This window comes from Brachyhypopomus gauderio, chromosome 19 (assembly GCF_052324685.1).
Source record: "Brachyhypopomus gauderio isolate BG-103 chromosome 19, BGAUD_0.2, whole genome shotgun sequence".
Lineage (NCBI taxonomy): Eukaryota > Metazoa > Chordata > Actinopteri > Gymnotiformes > Hypopomidae > Brachyhypopomus > Brachyhypopomus gauderio.
Window position 1 is genome coordinate 15,740,954 of NC_135229.1, and position 14,122 is coordinate 15,755,075.

The following is a 14,122-nucleotide window of genomic DNA, read 5'->3' on the forward strand; positions in this document are numbered from 1 at the left end:
TACATTAAAAGGGGTTGATAACATGTTTATTCAGCTAAACATGATATTTGAAATGTAAGCCAACATTTAGTACATTTAACCTCACGGACGTAATTTGGGGGGGACTTTTTCAAAAGCCAGTTTTCATCCTCTGCAGTTTTAACGGTTAAAAAGAAATATTTCAATAGCGACGAATCTAGCGCTAGGACCATGCAGAAAACGACCACTCCGAGCTCCGCTCCGGAAACACTTTACATTCCTAAAAATGAATTTTCCATGAAGCAAACCTGGCGACTTCGTGGCTGCATCCATGTAAACACACGTACGATTTGTAATTCACAGGTTTGAAAACTCGTTCTTGCCCCTACTGTGCAATTTGGTTAGGAATACAGCCGAGCTAAACTATCAAGTTGAAAGTCATCATAGTTTGCTTACCCATTTTGACCCAGTTCCCAACCCAACTTTAAGAATAGATTAACGGCAATCATTTTTATATCGACTGATAAGAGTATCAAATTAACGAATGCCGTTAACGTCGTTAACGGCCCACCACTAATATATATATATTAGTGGTGGGACTTTTAACGCGTTAATTTCGATTAATTAATTACAGGAAAATTAACGCACAAAAAAATTTACGCATTTTACGCATGAGACACTTTTGCACCGTGGAATGTTTCTCAGTGCACGACATCCAGACAGATAAATTACAGTTGTGATCAAATTTATTCAACCCCCACTGAAATAAAGTGTTTTGGCCAGTTTGACATTGATTTTTATCATTTCAGTCATCTTATTTACAATTATATCAAAGAGGCACTTATAAATTAGACAAACATAACATAATATTTATGATGGAATAACCACAAATGTCTTTACTGTTCTCACATCATTATCAGTTTTATTCAACCCCCTAGTGACATTATTTTTTAGTACTTAGTACAACATCCTTTTCCAGTTATGACAGCTTTCAAGCGTGAAGCATAGCTTGACACAAGTCTCTTGCAGCGACCTATGGGTATCTTAGCCCATTCTTCATGGGCAAAAGCCTCCAGTTCAGTCACATTCTTAGGCTTGCGCACTGCAACTGCCTTCTTTAGGTCCCACCAGAGGTTCTCAATTGGATTTAAGTCTGGTGATTGCGATGGCCACTCTAGAATGTTCCAGCCTTTCATGTTCAACCATGCTCTAGTGGACTTGGATGTGTGCTTCGGATCATTGTCCTGTTGGAAGGTCCAACGTCTCCCAAGCCGCAGGTTTGTGACTGACTCCATCACATTTTCCTCCAAGATCTCCTGGTACTGAAGGGAATTCATGGTACCCTGCACACGTTGAAGCTTTCCTGTACCATTAGAAGCAAAACAGCCCCAAAGCATAATTGACCCCCCGCCATGCTTCACAGTAGGCAAGGTGTTCTTTTGTTCATAAGCCTGGTTCTTCCTTCTCCAAACATAGCGCTGGTCCATTGTCCCAAACAGTTCTAATTTAGTTTCATCTGACCACAGTACACTGTCCCAAAACCTTTGTGGCTTGTCCACATGACTTTTGGCATACTGCAGTCGACTTTTCTTGTTCTTTGGAGTCAGCAAGGGGGTGCGTCTGGGCGTTCTGGCATGGAGGTCTTCGTTATGCAGTGCGCGCCTTATTGTCTGAGCTGAAACTTCAGTGCCCACATCTGACAGGTCTTTTTTCAGTTCCTTAGCAGTCACGCGGGGATTTTTCTCCACATTACGCTTCAGGTAGCGCACAGCAGTCGCGGTCAGGATCTTCTTTCTGCCACGACCAGGTAACGTTTCCACTGTGCCCTTTAACTTGAACTTGCGAATGATACTTCCGATAGTGTCTCTTGGAATATTTAACAACTTCGCAATCTTTTTATATCCATTGCCATTCTTGTGAAGAGCAATAACCTCTTCTCTTGTCTTCTGGGACCATTCTCTTGCCTTCACCATGCTTGGAAACACACCAGTAGATGTCTAGAAGGAGCTGAGTATCACAGTCCTTTTAAATCTGCCTAATTGGTGCTTATCATGCTTGATTGCTGCTCGTTGACATCCACAGATGTTTTCTATACCTGATGGAAAACACTGGAATGAACCTCTGTTCTTAGGAGTGGTAGTCGTAAAGGGGTTGAATAATTGTGTCAATGAAGAAATCACAAAAAGGCCATTTAATACTTTATGACAAAAAAAATTGATGCTATCTTAGTTGCATTTAGTTCTTTAACAAGTCCTTGTAAGATTTCATTATTAACACAATTACAAATGTGCACTGAATTCCATAAAATCCTTCGCAGCATTGGGAGTTGAATAAATTTGATCACAACTGTATATGGACGCACAATAAGATGAGCATGATGGAGATGACTGAAGAGGCTACGCTGGTGGATGGGAAATTTAAATATAAGAAACTTCCAGATGGAAGTACAAACAAAAATAGTGTTATTTGCACTTTATGTAGGAAGGAGTTCACTTATCACAGGAGCACTTCCACCCTTCATTACCACCTCAACGCAAGCATGTTGGGGCTAACGCGCAGGTCAGTAATGATAACTTAGCTGCTAAATGTATTCCTAGTACGATAGGGTGACCAAACGTCCGTATTTCACATCCTGTCCCAGGTTTTTTTAAGTGAGGAAATGTCCTGGTTTTTAAATTGCCTTCATTGGACCATTAAGACTGGATAAAACTTTCGCGAGTGGCCGTAGCGCGCGACTCCGTACGCGTTTATACATGACGCGTCACATTATTTGTGTTGTTCGCTCTCTGTGGTCGAAGATAAACGCTTACAAGAAGCGCTGCACATTGCGTCAACTGATGCAAGTTACGAACTACCGTCCTCGTTCTTACGTACGAGGTTAAGAAGTACTTAGCGCTAACAACGTTTTGGGAAACTCACCCCAGAAAGACAATGTCAAAGAAAATCCAGCAGCTGTATGATGAGGAAAGGGAAGTAAAACAGGTTATTGTGAAGAGCGCCACAAATGTGGCTCTGACTGGGGATCACTGGACCTCTGTTAGCAACAAGAATTATCTTGGTGTCACAGCTCATCTTGGTCAGAATTTCCAGTGTTCTGAACTGTTTTCTGCACTCATCTATTGGTCTGTGTAGTAGACTGGTGGAAAAATAAACAATGTTTATGTTATGTTGAAGTTTATGATTATGTTCATTGATTCATTCATCATTCAAACTTAAATTAATATTTCTCATGTTAAATACTGAAATGCGATTAAAATGCGATTAATTAATTACAAAGCTTCCGATTAATTTTTTTAATCGCGTCCCACCCCTAATATATTAGTGGTGGGCTGTTATCCGTGTTAACGGCGTTTGATAACGTGAACTTTTCCCTGAATTATTATGATTAAGCACTTTCAGTAAAGTGAAAGCACTAATAGTTTTGCAGAGAAATAGCTTTATTTTACAACTTTTCCCTGAATTATTATGATTAAGCACATTCAATAAAGTGACAGCACAAAAAATTATGCAGAGAAATACCGTAATTTTACAGATTTTTCTTGTCCATATTCATCATGACTTCCAGGACAAACTCAAATGTGCAATGCAAATTGCTGTAAGGAATGCCGTCTGATATGTCCCTCCTAGCTACACCTGCTACTAATTACCACGCCCCCTTTTCAGTCACATATATACACCTTCCCACCACTTCCTCGTCGCGAAGTATTGCCGTTCCCATGCAGCATACCAAGCATTTCCATTACCTGTTCGATCTCCTGTGCTTTGACCCTTGCTTTCTCCTCAGACCTCGCCTCCTGTCTAGCCCTCCTGTACCTCCCGGATTCTGCCCTCTCATTATGACCCTGGACCTTCCCGACCACCCCAAGAAAACGCTGCTGTTGTTACTGCACCTAGCGCTAGTGATACTCGTGCCGTTTTATGTAAACGTGACTCATTTGAATAAAAGCGGTATACTTCAGCAGTTGGATCCCTCTCTGTCTGGTCAATACGTTACAATTGCAAAGTTATTTTATACAAATGGAAAAAGTATATTATACCAATGTTGAGCACCTCAATGTCCTCCATCATCACTTTTAATCATTTAAATCCCCAGGACTGTACTCAGTGTCTTTCTCTATCGCCAATATCAGTAGCCTGAACACAACTACAAACACATAACACTGATGTGAAATGAAAGATACACTCATCATTTACATGTAGGGCATTTAGCAGACGCTCTTATCCAGAGCGCCTTACGAAGTGCTTTGCCATCTGTTCACAGAATTAATTCTAAATAGTACATAAGATAGGTCAGAATTCAAGGTACCCTCAAACCAGAATACTACTAAACTACCGAAATCAATGCAAAAACCTAGAAGTACACAAAAACTTAGGCTGAATATTGCAAAACTACAGGAATTAAAATGGATACCTACAAGAAATGCAAATTCACATAGGTACTATATCATACATTGGAAAGTATTATGACAAGTGCTAGAGTTTTAGTCTGTTCTACAGATGAGTCTTCAGTCTACATTTGAAGACTGCTGGGGACTCTGCAGTCTGGACAACCAATGGAAGCTCATTCCACTATCTCGGAGCCAGGACAGGTCTTGAAGTTTGTTTTCCGTGAGACTTTAAGCATGGCGTTTTAAGCCAAGCCGTAATTGAGGTTCAAAGTACTCAAGGTTTGGATGGGGCTCTGACCATGGCCATCATGTAGGGAGGGGTTGGTCCATTTTTGGCTTTGCAGGCAAACATCGAGGTTTTAGATCTGATGTATGCAGCACTGGAGTGACGTGAAGATTGAAGACCAGTCGTGCTGCTGCATTCTGGATCAGTTTTAGAGGACTGATGACCCATAGAGAAAGATCCGTAAGTAAGCAGTTGCAGTAGTCCAGCTTTGAGATGAAGAGAGACTGTACAAGCACCTGGGTAGCTTCCTGTGAAAGAAAGGGTCGTATTCTCCATATATTGCAGAGAAGAAATCTGCAGGATCTGGTCATTGGCCACTCAGAGAAGTGAAAAGCAGAAGTCTGCCTGTTAAAAAGTTTCCCTTTTAAAATTTGCAGTCAAAATCCAAAGTTAGCTGCTGTTAATTTTGTGCCATTATATTTTATTATATTATAGTTCTTATGAGCTGAAATATTTACCATGATTTGGAATAAATGATAAGTCTTTGAATCATCATTTACTTGGTTACATTCTGAATCTTTGCAGGTAGAAAATGTATTTATATTGAAATTACTACTCAAAGTTCATCCTTGGAAAACAATTGATGTCTAGGGGCACAAGTGTGCAGGTTAACAAAACTCTTTTTCAAAGAGACAAAAATGTGATACGTTCACCTTATCTGAGTCCCTTTGAAAACCTACAGAGCTTTGTTAAGTTTATACATCTGGACATCAGTTTTCATCCAAGAAAACTCAAATGAACCCTTTCATCAAAAAGGGATCAGACTTCTCTGTTATGTTGAATCATGACGATGACTTTGGAAACCAAAACAAACAGTGAAGAGGGATTCAGGAGGTGGGAGATCCCGAAGATCCAGTGTAGTGATGCAGCAGGGAGAGTCACTCACCTCAACATAATGGCCAGATTGATTTGTACTGTGAGCTAGGCTGTGATGCTCCTGCTCTGTTCTGTGATGCTCCTGCTCTGGGCTGTGTTGCGCTCCTGCTCTGGGCTGTGTTGCGCTCCTGCTCTGGGCTGTGATGCTCCTGCTCTGGGCTGTGTTGCGCTCCTGCTCTGGGCTGTGTTGCGCTCCTGCTCTGGGCTGTGTTGCGCTCCTGCTCTGGGCTGTGTTGCGCTCCTGCTCTGGGCTGTGCTGCGCTCTAGCTCTGTACAGTAAACAAAATGTAGGAGAGATTTGGTGCATATTATTTTTTTGCTTTACATATTTAACATATGAGAAAGCACATTTATTCCCTAAGGGTTAAAAAGCTATGGACAAAATCTTCACAATGATCCCAATGGTCTCCTTCACCCTTTCTTTCTTCAGTGCAGATCTGCATTAGCTTAACTGAGAAGTGGTCCAGCTGCAACATGAATTTTAATTGCATAGGATTTTCTCCATTAATCTGGAAAGGTTTTGAAAAAAAATACTGCAGTTTTAAGTCTATTCATATTCATTACATATTGTAACGGCCTCGAGTCAGAAAGACAAGAATGAGCCATGACACCAACGTTAGCGAACTGTTATTTTATAAGCAACACACTAAAAGCATAAACAAGTGCCAAATACACTGATTCTAAGGGGAAAGGGAGGGGAACACTAACACACTAACACACATACAACACACATCCAGGTAAACAGGGAACTCACCGCGGGGCCTGCAGGGAGGCCTGTAGAGTCCACCCCTCGACGCTGCCCATTGGCGGACGGTACAATATTCAGCCACTGCAGATCCGTGAGGCGGATTTTTTTTTAAACCCCATTAATGTCTGCCACTCAAAATCCAGATCCAGAGTGATAAAAATTGTAGAAATTACATCAACTACAAAATGCGACATTAGTAGCCTATGGAGAAAGCTGAACTGTTAAGCACATAATGTGCTTTAATGTGACTATTAATCATTACAGATAGAATAGTAGCCTATGGAGAAAGCTGAACTGTTAAGCACATAATGTGCTTTAATGTGACTATTAATCATTACAGATAGAATAGTCGCCGACGTTCCTAGCAAATTAGACTTAACGTTACCTCAGAAAAAAGTTCAACTATTTCAAGGTTCACCTCACCTTGAAACCAATTCAAAATGAGACCGAGACCGAATTTGAGACTAGCTATGTTGCTAGTTAGCTAAATTTCAATTAACCTTATAACAAAGACTTGATTTACCACATAAATACATAATGGGTTAAATAATGCTCTAACAGTGACCGAATTAAAGTATTTTAATGCATTAGATATTAATATTTTATTGTTTACATCTTTATCAAATGAAACATTCAAGTGAAATGTGTTTTTAGACTGAGCTAACTAGCTAGTTAACTAGCTAATGTTGGCTTACATAAATTAAGGACGTTTTCTTACCTGATGTCACCAATAATGCTTGACTTAAATTTTCTTCCTCTGTGCCCCGTTTCCATCTTATTTTGTGGAATCATCCAACGATAACCCGTTCAAAATAATAATTTGGCAGGCAGATGTAAAATAATCCAGGTAGCTAGCTAGCCACAGTAGATCGTAGGCTGACCGACCGTAATGTCCACCGTCAGCACACTCAGTGAAATTTTTAAACATGACCTGAGAGGTGCAAACAGTTGTCATTGGCCAGTTTCCTGAATGACAGTCAGATTAACCAATTATGGTTAAAAACAACACGTTGAGTAGTGATGGGATTTTCGGCTCTATTTTGAGATGCGGCTCTAATGGCTCTTTTTACTGTGGAGAGCAGGCTCTTTTCGGCTCCCAAACGGCTCCCCATATATATTTTTTACATTATTAATTAATAGCTTAAACCTAATTTTACAACATTTTGTTTCATTATTGACATTGTTAAGCACTTGTGATGAGTAAAAATGCTGCATAACAATGCTTTATAAATAAAACTTTTATTATAACCAATTATTAAATTATCACAAAATAGCACCAAAATAGAACGCAATACAGCTTGGCCAATTGCCTGCCGTTTCCACAAAAAAAAACTTTTTTTTTCAGTGTTTTCCCACCTCATTATTAACTGAAAGCTGCGTGTGATTGGTCAGATGTGTGGAGCACACGCTTGACATGCGGGCAGTGGAGACATTCTGTGCAGTGTCCTCCGAAACGATATGTGGTAGTATAAAGAAACACCCCTCAAAAACAGGGGAAGGAACATTTACCTGACGAAAATTAATGTTGCATTGTGTTCCAGGTTTGAAAAGTGCTTGAAAATGTAACTGTATTTTAAGTTTAAGGTGCTGGGAAATATTGAAAATGGCCTTTTTCAATATTGAAAAGTGACGTACAAGTGCTTGAATTCCACCTTGTAAAGGTGTATGAACCCGGCATACATAACTTTGTTCATTGCGCTGGTCCTCACGCAGGGGCGATTGCATCATTTTCGGTGCACAGACCCCAGTATAAACTTAGCTTAGGCACCGACTGAGGAAATAAACTCTCCGCTCTCTACCACTGGCAGAAGCAGAGCAATACGCACAAGGAGAGGGAGAGACAGCGAGGCACCGAAGGACAAATAAAAACCTGTGGCACTGTGGCACTTGCAGAGCACAAGTGCAATACTGAAGGAAAAAGCGGCTCCCAAATAGGATCCCTAAAACGGCTCCCATCCAATCGTTCACTTCAAAGAGCCGGCTCGCAAACGACACATCACTAACGTTGAGCTCACATCACGTTTATGCCCCTAGATAACGTTTATATTTAAGTGGTTGTTCAAGTTGTGTTTTCATTCCAGTGTGTAACTATAGACACACACATTTTTTAAGTTTAAAAGCCTGTTCCATTACAATGTACGTCTACCAGTATATCAGTTCATCTGTCTCTCAGTGTGTTACAGGTTATTTCCTTGGTTATTTTCAAGTATAGACCCAGTGTTTAGAAATGTTTCTTATAAAAGTCCAGCACCCAAACATTTTCTATTGCCATTGACTGCACAAGAACTAAAATGAGAACAGACATCAATAGAGATGGAACAATCAACAGAAATCTCCTACAGCCATTACTACAGTTACATACTTTAGATATGCCAATGTAAAAATCTAATTTCTGAACTGACATTAGGAAGTCACTCTTCATTCTGTAGTCATCATAAAAATGATCATAATCATGATTTTCAATTGCAGAAATGTTTTTTTTTGTCAAATCAATTACCATCACGTTCTGTGGCAAATTAATATATTAATATACTCTATATGTTTTGATCTGTGTACATTTTTCTCCTGTACATCAATGGATCCTCTGAATTACGAGGACGCCTAACAACAAGCAGTGCCAAACAACTAAACACATCGCCAAAAGACAATAGATAATATAAGATTTTGATTAAAATAACAGAGAAAAAAACTTTTTTGTTTTTACAGACAAAAAAACAAAAAAAATAAACCTTTATATAATCAACGTAATGCTTAATTGCAGATAATTGCTGTAATTGTGCATGAATCTGTATATAATTTTAAAAAGCCAAAAAATACCGTATAAATAATACTGTATTTTTTCTGTAAAAAAAAAGAGAAAAGCGTGTAACTTGAAATTATCATACTTAAAATAAAAGATATTTTGTCAAATTACAAATAATGTCTGCAATTTTACAAAGTTTTTTATACAATTGGAAAAAATGTTAAACTACATTGAAATATTTACAATTATTTTCCATAAAATTAGGAAGTTCTCTTTGCTGTGCATGCCACCATCTTTTCTTTATCCAATTAATTGACAACTTGTAGTCTTCCCCGTTTTCAGACACACCACATAAATTTTTAGTTATTAAGCCAGCTGCATTACTCTTTGTTCTGACCACGTTGGAATAAACCAGCTGAGCTCATTAACATAGTCGCGCTGATCTACTGTTTAAAGTAGTTGCTTTGTTCCATGACCATGTAGCATTTGTCTTTTCGGGCACTGGAATGAATGTGTGCGTGCACGCAAAAAAAAATACGATTTATAAAACCTTGCATACACACACCTGAATGCTGTTTCTGTTATACACCACAATCTTCAAAATGTACACAAGTGAACAAGCCTCATGTTCCACCTCTTTACCGCCCACACATCCATAAATGGTCCATGCAAATTATATCATGAATACTTAAATGGGGAATGTCCCATTCATTGCTGAATGTGATGGTTAGAGAATGGACATTTAGAGAATGAAATTGCTTTCGACTGATGGAAGCAGCTCTTATAGCAGTATGAGTGCAGTCAACTGCTCCCCATCACATTTGGGAAACCAGCCACTGCTGCAAACTGCGCTGTGATGTTGACCTGTTCATTCACCATGTAAGGAAGCGTCCAGAGGGCATCCAGACCAGATGCCCGAACCACCCCAACTGGTTCCTGTCTACATGGAAGGGCGGTGGCTCTACTCCGAGTCTCTCACAGATGACTGTACTCCTCACCCTGTGGAGGAAACTCATTTCAGCTGCTTGTAATTGCAATATCATTCTTTCGGTCAATACCCAAACCTTGTGACAATAGGTGAGAATTGGAACGGAGATTGACATTTTAGATCAGCTCTCTCTTCACCAGCGGGCCACCCAATGGAGGATGGGTTCCCTTTTGAGTCTTGCTCCTCCCAACGTTTCTTCCTAATCTCCACCATCATAAGGAGTTTTTCCTTGCCACTGTCACCTCTGGCTTGCTCATTAGGGATCTGGGCCCATACGATTGTAAAGCTGCTTTGTGACAACATGTATTGTGAAAAGCGCTATATAAATAAATTTGACTTGACTTGATCACAATGGTCCAGTACAGCATCCGCAACATTGCAGCCACCGCACCTATCCACCTGTCAACCTTGATGTCACTTTGAGTCTGTTGTATCATGCTGCCCAATGCACTTGGCATAATGGAACTCAAGCAAGGCTTGGGTCTCCTTGACCTATTAGCCAATTCCTTCTGAATGCTGCTGGTTCAGGATTCTTGCAGGTTTCAGTGAGTTAAATTTAAGACTTTTTTAAGACCTTTTAAGACCATTCTCAGTGAAATTTAAGACCAACACAACATATTACCACAAACAATCCAATGATCCCAGATACTCTTAAAACATTTTATTTTGATTAATTTAGTTACAGGATTACATTAATTCAATATTAAAACAGATAATCAAAATAGTAACATTCTCAACCCAAGCAACCTTACCAACACAACACTAGCATATCTACATACAACCTCACCCTACATATCTCTGAGTTCTTCCTTTTCAGTACCAATCTCAGCATTTGACTTGGAAAGGAGCTGAGCCATCTTGGATCCAGCCTTGCCCTCAGCTTCTTCTGCAAGAGAATCTGCCACTCTAGCAAGACAAGTGGATACGTCTTCCAAGCTTTTCTTCCTTTTCTTAAGGTCCTCTAAAGACTGCTCAGTCAGCTCTCTTTTCTGGCTCTGGGATTCCTTTTCTTTCCTGATTCATTCCTGATCCAGAAAGAGTCAGTATTTTGACCGTGCTGCACCCACAGATGCTAATAGTTCCTTGGTGAGGGGAACCTGTGACACCTCCATGCATTGTGACAGTCACATATGAGTCTGTGTGTGCCAGTTGTGTCCTCTTGCATGTTTTCTGCCTCCACCTCCTTGTTGGAAAATAAGAAATAAAAAGATAGACGTACACCATCAAATTAAATAATCATACACACATTATACATTTAACAACATGTAGACTCAGCCTATCTTCAAGTATGTCTAAGGCATGGTTTGACCAAAATCCTCACACCCTGCAGCTGATAAAATTTATTAAATGTTACATTTTGGTTAAATTACTGAAATAAATGAAATTATAAAATTAACTAATTAAATAAAGGCTCAGAATTTTCTTTCCCCAGGCCATCTGTATCTTAAAACACACAAAACTTTTTTAACCCCCTACCTTCTTTTCTATTTATTATCCCGATGAAACCAACTTACTTTGTCTAGCCATGCTGAATATGAATTTGAATGTTAACATTGAAAACGTTGGGACACTACCTGTTTTTACCCTATGTATATATGCCCACTAAAAGGCAATACATCAGTACAATGTAAATAAAACCATGTGCAATCCATGAAACAGAGCATGGGACAGTGGAACATGTTTCAAAACATGACATAACCCATCTACAGGGCATAGTTTTTTTTTTACATTTTACATGATTTAACACAGTAAATATATTTTTATTTCCTCTAGCTGGGATTTAGCATGCATTGAAACATTTCTCTAACTCAATGCCATGGACAGTACATGGTTCTGAGATGTTTTTGTATTGTAGCCTAATTGTATAATAAATGGTTAACACATTGAAAAGAAGACTGTGGAGCATAAGTAAGGATCACTTACTTTGATAAATTTTGGTAGATCCTGCGCTGTTTCATGGCCCATGAAATGAGAGCCCATGTACCTCGATTGCACATATCCATTGCTCCAGAACCGAACATGAAGATCCAGCTGTTTGGATTTTGTGGTTGAATTAAAGCTTTCATCGAACATTAACACATACGGCCCGGTAAGAGCGTATCAACTCTCTCTTGATGAAGTCTGCCAAGCCAAATCTAGCTATATATGCGATTTGTTTAGTCCACACGAAAACTTTTTCGCGATATTCGAACCAGGGAACATTGCCGTCACTCTATCCTAATGTAGCCCGAATATCATTAGCCGAAGCACTAGTGATACTGCGGTGGAGTCCGGCGGGACCCGGCACTGACGATAGCGAAGACGGCGGGGATGAGGCACAAAATTGCGTGAAGGCTTTTCGCGACAAGGGCCGTTTCCTGCCTGCGGTTATTATGGGTTTTGTAGTTTAATTAATTAACACGTACCAACACCTGTAGCCGCGCACAAACACAGACAACACAGAACTGACTTCCGGACGTTTCGATTAAACTACACTTTTCTAAAATTAACTAAGGTAAAATTTTAAGACCTGACTAAATTAAATTTAAGACCTTGGATGAAAATCTGGCTGTTTTTTAAGTCTTTTAAGGCCTTAAATTTAAAGTTTTGAATTTCAGACATTTTAAGACTTTTTAAGACCCCGCGGGAACCCTGTGGTTGCCAGAAATCCAAGGACAATGGAGGCACGGAAGTCCACTCAGACTCAATGTCACCAGCTTCCCACGTAATGCGGTAAAAGCTCTGCCAGATATGGGAGTTAAGGACATTTCTGACAAGTTCCTCTGCCAGACGTTCCCAGCAAACCCTCACAATACGTTTGGGTCTGCCAGGTCTGTCCAGTATCCTCGCCCGGCATCTGATCCAACTCACCACTAGGTGGTGATCGGTTGACAGCTCAGCTCCTCTCTTTACCCTAGAGTCCAAGACACACGGACACAAGTCCGACGATATGATTACAAAATCGATCATCGAACTGTGACCTAAGGTGTCCTGGTGCCATGTGCACCTTTGGACACCTCTATGCTCGAACATGGTGTTTGTTATGGACAGACTGTGACAAGCACAGAAGTCCAATAACAGAACACCACTCTGGTTCAGATCGGAGAGGCCATTCCTCCCAATCCCACCCTTCCAGGTCCTACTGTCATTGCCCACATGAGCATTGAAGTCTCCCAGCAGAACAATGGAATCCCCAGAAGGGGCACCTTCCAGTATCCCCTCCAAGGACTCCAAGAAGGCCGGGTACTCCAAACTGCCATTTGGTGCATAAGCACAAATAACAGTCAGAGCCCGTTCCCCAACCTGAAGGCGCAGGTAAGCAATCGTCTTGTCTACCGGGGAAAAGCTGTAAGTAAGCCCACTCCAGCCCTCCCCCTTTCACCCTGAGCAACTCCAGAAAAGAATAAAGTCCAGCCTCTCTCGAGAGAAATTGTTCCAGAACCCAAACTGTGTGTTGAGGTGAGCCCAACTATATCAAGTTGGTATCTCTCAGCCTCGCACACCAGCTCAGGCTCCTTCCCAACCAGAGAGGTTATGTTTAATGTCCTAGGAGCCAGCTTCAGTAACCAAGGATTGGTACGCCAAGGGTTCCGCCTTTGGCCACTCCCCAATCCACTAAGCAATGAACCCCTAGTACTATGTCTCCCACAGGTGGGACACTTGTAAAGCTGCTTTGTTACAAATCTACCGACCCAACTTCTCCAGCTTCGAGCTAAGCTTGACGAGAGCTCGTTCCTCAGCGCTAGCCATGAAAAACAGAAAAAACAAAAGCAGAGGGAAAAAACAGAAAAATGAGATAAAATAAATGAATCTCGGTAAATATATTACACTAATTTAGAAATTTATTGTTAAGGTAGATGTATTAGGCTATAGCTAAGCTAGGCTAATACGATACGTGAGTCCGCATTTGCGTGCGTGCTTGAGGCCGTGCGCCGGTGAAACAGGAAACAATCCGATGTGACCTAGGTGACGTCTCCCTGCAGCGCGCAGACAGTCGGTTTAGCCTGTTTGTCTGCTGCCTGACCTTGGCTCTGGTTTGTCAATCCCCATTAACTACTCCTACACTACCACTATTAATCCCCATTAACTACTCCTACACTACCACTATTAATCCCCAATAACTACTCCTACACTACCACTATTAATCCCCATTAAC

At 40.5% G+C, this 14,122-nt stretch overlaps 1 long non-coding RNA gene across 1 annotated transcript; it reads right to left on the reverse strand.

Moving 5' to 3' along the window:
- Positions 1 to 11,047: 11,047 nt before the first annotated feature.
- On the reverse strand, positions 11,048 to 12,619 carry LOC143483249 (uncharacterized). The gene is made up of 2 exons (XR_013122450.1): positions 11,911 to 12,619; positions 11,048 to 11,170 (listed from the first exon to the last, which is right to left on the reverse strand). It is a non-coding gene; the product is annotated as an uncharacterized LOC143483249 (long non-coding RNA).
- Between the last annotated feature and the right edge of the window lie 1,503 nt (positions 12,620 to 14,122).